Source organism: Miniopterus natalensis, chromosome 1, assembly GCF_054644295.1.
Source record: "Miniopterus natalensis isolate mMinNat1 chromosome 1, mMinNat1.hap1, whole genome shotgun sequence".
In the NCBI taxonomy this organism is placed as follows: Eukaryota; Metazoa; Chordata; class Mammalia; order Chiroptera; family Miniopteridae; genus Miniopterus; species Miniopterus natalensis.
The window spans coordinates 121,945,104-121,952,821 of record NC_142081.1 but is presented as its reverse complement, the minus strand read 5'-3'; the positions used below and the strand labels follow the sequence as shown (position 1 = coordinate 121,952,821).

Genomic DNA, 7,718 nt, shown 5'->3' with positions numbered 1-7,718 from the left:
TATAGACATATGCCTGTGGCTCCTCTTATGGAGTCAACCCGTCTCATATTTAGTCTTTCCCTTTTCCTGCTGCTTTCTATATTCCCCACCATTATTGTTTTTTCCAAAGAACCCTGCCTTCTCATGATGTGCCCAAAGTAGACGGCTTCAGTTTTGTCATTTTTGCCTCCAGCAATGTTTCAGGCTTAATTTTTTCTAGGACCATTTTCATCTTTCTGGCTGGCCAGGGTATCCATACAACTCTCCTTCAAAACCATATTTGAAAGGAATCGATTTTTTCCCTATCAACTTTCTTCATTGTCCAACTTTTGTATCCATACATAGTAATTGGGAATATGAGGGTGTGGATGATCTTAGCTTTGGTCTCTAATGACACATTTTTGTTTTTAGTGACCTTTCCTAATTCTTCCATTGCTCCTCTTGAGAGTCCCAGCCTTCTGACTTCTTGGCTTCAGTATCTATTTGAATTGATGACTGAACCAAGGGAAACAAAATCTTTAACAATTTCATTGTCTTCACTGTCTATGTTAAAGTTGTATATTTATTCTGTAGTCATAATTTTGCCTTCTTGATGTTCAAATGCAGTCCTTGTTTGGCACCTCCTTTTTTCACTTTCATCAGACATTGTTTCAAATCTTTGCTACTTTCTGCCAGTAAGATGGTGTTATCTGTTTATCTTAAGCTATTGATACATTTTCCACCAATTTTCACTCTTTCCTCTGAGCCTAGCCCCGTTTTTTAAATATGATATGTTCTGTATAGAGATTAAATAGGGAAATTAAATGCACCCATGTCTGACACCTTTGCCTATAAAAAGCCATTCCGTCTCCCTCCATTCTGTCCTGACCAGGCTTCCTGTCCACAGTACAGGTCCACAGTAAATCAGAACAATCGAGTGCTGAGGCACGCCCATTCCTTTCAAAGCAACCCGTAGCTTTTCATGATTGTCACTGTCAAAGGTTTTACTGAAGTCTATAAAACGTAGACTAACCTTCTGAAATTCTTAGGAGCACTCCAGTACCCATTAAACGCTCGAGTACCTCTTCCTTTCCTGATCCAGCTTAAACACCTAGCGTTTCTTGCTCCACGTAAGCAAGAATCCTTTGTTGTATCACCTCAAGCATGACTTTACTTGCATGGAACTGGGGCAATGGTCCTGGAGTTGCTGCACTCCTTGGCATCTCCTTTCTCGAAGCCTGGGGTGTACATTGAATGTTTCCGGTCTGTAAGCCATCGTTGTTTTCCATGTTTGTTGACATATTCTTGTTAGGATTTCACAGATTCCGTCTCTGTGGCCTAAAATAATTCTATCATTATCCCATCTACTCATGGTGACTTATTCCTTCCCAATACTTTCAGGGCAGCTTTCACTTCGCTCTCTAGAATTACAGGTTCTTCCTCAGATAGGGATCTTGTTCAGGGGTGTCTGTCATCGTCTCATAGCTTCTGTATAGATTTTTCAGTACACTGTTTCCACCCTCTCTTTATTTTCACCGGATCAGAACATGTCTGTCCTGTTAGTTACTCAACATTCCTAGTCTAGGTTTGAATTTCCCTTTCACTTCTTGAATCTTCTGGTGGAGGTCTGTTGGTTTTTCTTCTGTTTTGTTGTTCTCGTATGTCTCCTTACATGGACTGTTGTAATAGTTCTCTTGATCTCTACATGACAACCATTGAAACCCTGCATTCCCGATTCTAACCCTGCTTTTGTATCTTTTGCTTTAGGCTCTTGCCTGCCTCTAGCAAATTTTTGTGTTCTGTCATCATTTCGATTTTTCATTCCTTTTCACTTCCTGTATTATTCCACCCAGTGATGTTCATGTATGCAGTTGTCTGTTCAGCTGTTTGAAGCATGTGCTTGCGATGGACAAGTTACTGCGTCCACAGAAATCCACAAGCCAGTCTCCTGCTTCTCTTCTGACCCCTAGTCCAAATTTACTGACATTTCATTCTGCCTTATTTCCTACTTCTGAGTTCCAGTCACCTATCATTATCAGCATGTCTTGTTTGGGTGTGTGATCAATTTTTCCTTAAATACTCTCATAAAAGCTTTTGGTGTCATTTTCTTCAGCCCCTGTAGTTGGAGCATAGACTTGAATGATGATTATGATTGATTTATTGATTGTCCATTGATTGATGGATATAATTGATAGTATCATCTGACTGATATTATTCAGTCAGGCCTTGCATTGTAGCCTCTAGCTTCCTGTGCTACATCTTGCTTCAGTAGTAAAGTCATTTCGTTTTTCTGAGTTTGTCATTTCCAGAGTAGAACACGTTGTAGTCACCTGACTGGAAATGTCCCACTCCAGTCCATTTTAGTTCACTAACACCAAGCAGTGCAGTGTCTAGAAGTTCCCTTTCTTGCCTTACAGTGTCCAGTTTACCGTGGTCCACGCTGCTTATGTTTCGCGTTCCCAGTGCCCGGCGCTTGCAGCGTCTCCTTTGCTTTCACCTTCTCAGTGCTAGCCGTCCCTTTGGGCTTTAGCAGCAATGCAACCTGTACTTGTTCTCGGCTCTTCCTCAGTAACTGAGTGGTTTCCAACTTTGGAGTATCATCTCTCAGCACTATCACATATTTCACTGCTGTCTTATTATAGGGTTTTCCAGGTAAAACAAAAGATTTTTTAAAAAGAACAAGTGCCCTAGCCAGTGTGGCTCAGTTGGGGGGGGTTGTACCTACCTGCACCAACCGGTTCCGGGTTAGATTCTAGTCAGGGCATAGGCCCCGGGTTCAGGTTCCTTCCCTGGTGGGGGACATGCCGGAGGCAGATCAGTGTTTTGCTCTCACATCGATGATGATGTTTCTCTCTCTGCCTCTCCCCATCTCTTTCTGTTTCTATAAAAATCAATTTTAAAAAAAGAACAAGAATTAAAAAGAAAGTACCACAGTGGTTCACCATTGCCTTCTGCACAGCACTTGGGTCTGCGGTGTTGCAATCACCAAACACTTATGAAATATAAGAGCCCTGTAAGTAAACTGAAAATAACCCTCGGTCTACAGTTTTGAATGGGAATGATACTTTCGGTGAGCAGGAAATATCATTTAAATTTGACCCTGGTTGAAAGGGTTCAATTGCCCTTAATGAAACAATTTTAAAATGTGACGAACTAGTTCTGAAAATCGCTCTCATAGTTCTGCTCTTGCTCTTAGTGACACCTGGTTTAGCATTCTCTTTTAACTTGTTCCCTGGTGCCACAATCTTTTGTTTATTGGGGTGATTTCTCTAACTCACTGGATTTCTTTTTAAATTCTAACTAATGGGATTTTTCATTTCTAACAACTTAGCCACCATCCTTCTGAAATACAGTCACTGAAAAGGATTAAGGTCAAGCACAATTGTGCTTTTGGGAATCCTGTGAGTTGCCTAAACTGTTGGTATCCTTCTGAAATACAGTCACTGAAAAGAATTAAGGTCAAGCACAATTGTGCTTTTGGGAATCCTGTGAGTTGCCTAAACTGTTGGTATAAAGTTGGTGGCACAATATCTAAAAGCATTGGATCCATGATACCTGGCAGGTCTATAAAGCAATGTGGTCCTTCTTGCCTTGTTTGTTAAGTCAGGTAGATCTCATTTGTACAGACTTTCTCTCTCTGTCTCTCTCTCTGTCTCTCTCTTCTTCTCTAATATGGAAATAAAATATATAGGACCATTAATCTGCACAGGTAAGCACTTTGATAGGGAACATTCTTGGAAAAGGTGAAGTTGCAGTTTAATTGTGAATGATATACTAAAAGGGGGTATAATGCCCAGTCCTTTTCAATTTTAGCAATTATAAAGACCTAAGTACTAATGAAGTAATCAGAATTGTTTGTCTTGGGTTATCCTGAAATTTAAGGAAAGATAATGTATACTACTATAATTAATCCAGTGAGCTTAAATTGGTTTTAAAAACTGCACATAGATATTAAGGCCTAAAATGAGATAATCACAAAGATTTAGATGACCACACATACTCTTATTTTTGTAAGGGGACATAAAAGCTATGCTTGACATATATCACTGGAGTTAAAATTTGAAATTCTAGTCAATATGTTTAATATCTATATATTCTTTTGAAGTATTTTCAAGTGAAGAGACAGAAAAAGAGAGAGAGAAGCAAAGCAAATGAATTGTGGAAATGGCCATTGATTTTATTAAAAATATTAACAACAGAACCAGGCTTGAAGACCAAGTTTTAAAACAAACAATTGTAGTTACATTAGACAAGTTTTTTGCACATAATGAGTTAATATTCCTTTCTGAATTAGTTTTTCTAATCAATTGTTTCTCATTCTCTTTTTTTAGAAATTAAAATGTTAGTAGGAAGACTAAAGTGAGGAAAAGAGATTGGAGGAAAGATATTTACACGAACAGAATTATTCCTAATATTTTAAGCAGGAGAGTGAATATTGAATGAAGGGGTAGTGAAGTGCCCAGTTACAATCTGTTCTAACTGAATAGTCACAAGAACAATAGCAAAGGAACGGACACTCATTTTGGAATTCTGAGAAGAAAAACCAGTGCCTGAGAGTTTCGGCTAACATTAACAGGTACATAAAATATAAGTGAAGTTTTAGCAAGATAAATGAGGGTATATAGTGAAATAAGACTCATTGTATGTGCTTCCTGTATTTTTTTTTAATTCAAAATTTTCAAGTGCTTTTCTAAAATTTTGTTGAAAGCAGAGGGGTACAGCTCAGTGTGACTTCACAGCTGTTTAATGTCCCATCACTTTCAAGGAACTTGCTAATTGATTTCAAAACAAAGCCTATTTAGGTTCTTATCCAGCAAGAACTCAAAATACTGATTGGACTAAGGCACTTCGAATACAAACTCTATTAATCATTATATGAATTCTTTCTCAAGGGATTCTGGAGAGAGCAAAGTAGTGACTTAAACAATTAATATAGAGTTGTTAGGTGGAAACTAGCCATCCTTTGAGGAGGGAATAGGAAAAAAAGAGTTTTGAAGAATACCTTAAAAGGCGTCAGGAAATACACAGTCTGAAAGATTTTTATATAGAATATTTATAGGAATGTAACATGTTTGCCAGCAGTGTGTCTGTGCTAGGGCGTTTTCAGGAGTTAGTCATAAATCATATTTTTTTTCTTTAACTTTTCTTTCCTCAAACTGGCTTATAAGTAATCCTGTGAAATGTGCCTTTTAAGTGCCATGGCTCAAATGTGGGTGTAAAGGCTAATGATTCCAGGGAGAATCACGGGTGGATTTAGCAATGAACTGCAATGCACAGGCACTAAAGAATGTTACTGCAGCTTTTTCCTAATGCCCTTTTCCAATAACAAGGTGTTAGTTACAAGTAACTGCACTATAGGTCAGTACAAAACAAACAAATAGGGATTGCATATACAAGGTGTCCAAAAAAATGTATACACATTTTAACAGCTGATAGCTCAATTTTGAAAATGAAATGTATTTTAGTAAACACTGCCTTTATAATTATTCAAAGTGTGTGTATACATTTTTGGAGGGACCCCCCCCCCCATATGTATTTAATACCTTAAATAGAAATAAAGAAGGCAAATACAACTCGCATGACTTTGGGTATGCTGTACAAGTAAATCATAAAGATTAGCGAGCAAAACACTGGACAAAGAGTTTGAAACAAATGGAAAGTTTCTCAACTCATAAGATTTAAATGTTTATTTTCCTATAAAAGGAAACATCAGAAATAGTTATCTTCCTGAAACAGAACGTTCCAAACGGGAGTTGGGGAAAACAGCAGCAGCAGCATTTTAACACACGTTGCAATACGAAATTCTGCTCGATCTTGCGATGTTTTGTAATTTTCCAATATTGTTGCAAAGGCAGAAAATAGAATTAAGAGGGTTAGAAATGTTAAGGGTAAAATTCTGATTTTAATAATGTTTTGAGTCAAGAAATACTAGGGGAAATGAATCGCGTTCTGCCTTTATTATTCTTCATAAAGGTTATGACTGGAAGGACAACATATGCCAGAGTCTCTGTGGCGCAATCGGTTAGCGCGTTCGGCTGTTAACCGAAAGGTTGGTGGTTCGAGCCCACCCAGGGACGCTCCCACTTTTTACAGGCCTCTCACCGGTGGTTTTGCACCAGTCTCGGCGTTTAGATTCTAGGAGACGCCGGGCGGATTTCCAGGAACCGGAGAAGAGAAACCACGATCTCGCTGCGCCGTCCCCGCGGCTGGCGGCTCCGCAGCTTCCGTCGCGCGGCGGGTTCCCCCTCCCGTCCTCGCGGCGGCGGGGGAGGGGACGGGGAGCTCTCACCCCTCCCCGCGGCGGCGCGCGGCTCCCGCGCTGGAAGCCACGCCCACTCTCTCGCTCCGCAAACTCCGGCCACTCCCCGCCCAAAGGCGCCCCTGTTCACCTTGTCCCCCCAGGTCCCTGTCGGCCTCGCCAGGCCCCCACGCCGGGGCGCGGCCCGAGCCGGCCTCGCTCTGCTTCAGGACCCCAGAAATTTCAGAGGTCGGCTGAACGGAGGTATTTCAGGAGTAAATTAATTTAAGCTGTAAAATGATTTAAAACTCGTGCAACATTTCGTCTGTTCCCCGTCAATGTAAACACATATTCCCGTTTAATGACTTAAACATTGACTATTCCTGGCATATTGGCACATTCAGAAATGTTTGTCATAAAGCGTTTATGAGGACACTGTTGTCAGAACATTTATATTTTACTTTTTCTAAAGTGCTAGAGTTTTATGGAGAGTGGAATAAACCTGCAAAATTCGCCTCTATTCAGAAAGAGAGAAAATCTTTGATCTGCTTTATATTCCCCCCAAGTTTACTTATTAATGAAGGCTAACATTTGTTGAGCGCTGACTGCTTGCCAGGCACTGTTCTAAGTGCTTTCAGGGATGAATGTGTGTGGTCCTCACAACCACCTTCTAGGTAAGCCCCATTATTGCTCTTGTACTGATGAGCCAACTGAAGCACTCATGCAACTGAATAATTTCCTGAAGTGGCGATTTGTCCCTAGCACTGAACAGATTTGAACCCACCTAGGCTCCAGAGCCCACAGTCCTCGCTACTGTACTTACCTAGCCAGAAGCTTTCTCCTCTAAAATAGAGCTACTTGATTAATTAGTTATTTTAAAACTAAAGGTGATATTCTAATTGGTTTGTGTGACATTTCATTAATGTTTTGCTCCAAATCTCATGCAGAAAAACAACAACAACAACCCAGTCAACATTTGTGGAATAGTAAAAGGCATTGTTAACATTTATTGTGCTGTTTAGTTTTATTGAAATGAAAACTGTGTGGGAACATGAAATCTTAATGTGAAATGTCTTTGGGAAACAAGTCGATAGCACTTATATAGAGAAGGCAAGATTAGAAATAAGGCAGGTTGGAACAGCCCAGGCAAAATTTGGAAGAACAATAGAGTCTAAGAATCCTGGGACCACAGGCTAATGTCTGATGGTTGAAGCCACCATGCAGACCTCTATTTCAGGATAGCTTTGGAGACAGCACCAGGATTTGACCTTGACAGGTTCTAGTTGTCAGTTTTAAATTTGACCCTAAATTTCTAAGCATGTCCTACTTCACCCTATTTGGGGTATCAATGGGATTTAGAGGCCAGAAAAGAAAGAGCAAGGATTAAAGGAGCAGGGAATTGGGGCAAGGAGTGCAAAACTGCCCTCTACTGTAAGTAGTTCATCTTATTAGGTGGGCATGTGCTTAGCACATTTCCTTGTACATGGCTATTGTATATGATAGTTGGGAAACACTTTGGAAA

At 40.1% G+C, this 7,718-nt stretch overlaps 1 non-coding gene across 1 annotated transcript; it reads left to right on the top strand.

The window, feature by feature from the left end:
- Positions 1-5,961: 5,961 nt before the first annotated feature.
- Positions 5,962-6,035, top strand: TRNAN-GUU (transfer RNA asparagine (anticodon GUU)). Its single transcript has one exon. It is a non-coding gene; the product is annotated as a tRNA-Asn (tRNA).
- Positions 6,036-7,718: the final 1,683 nt, after the last annotated feature.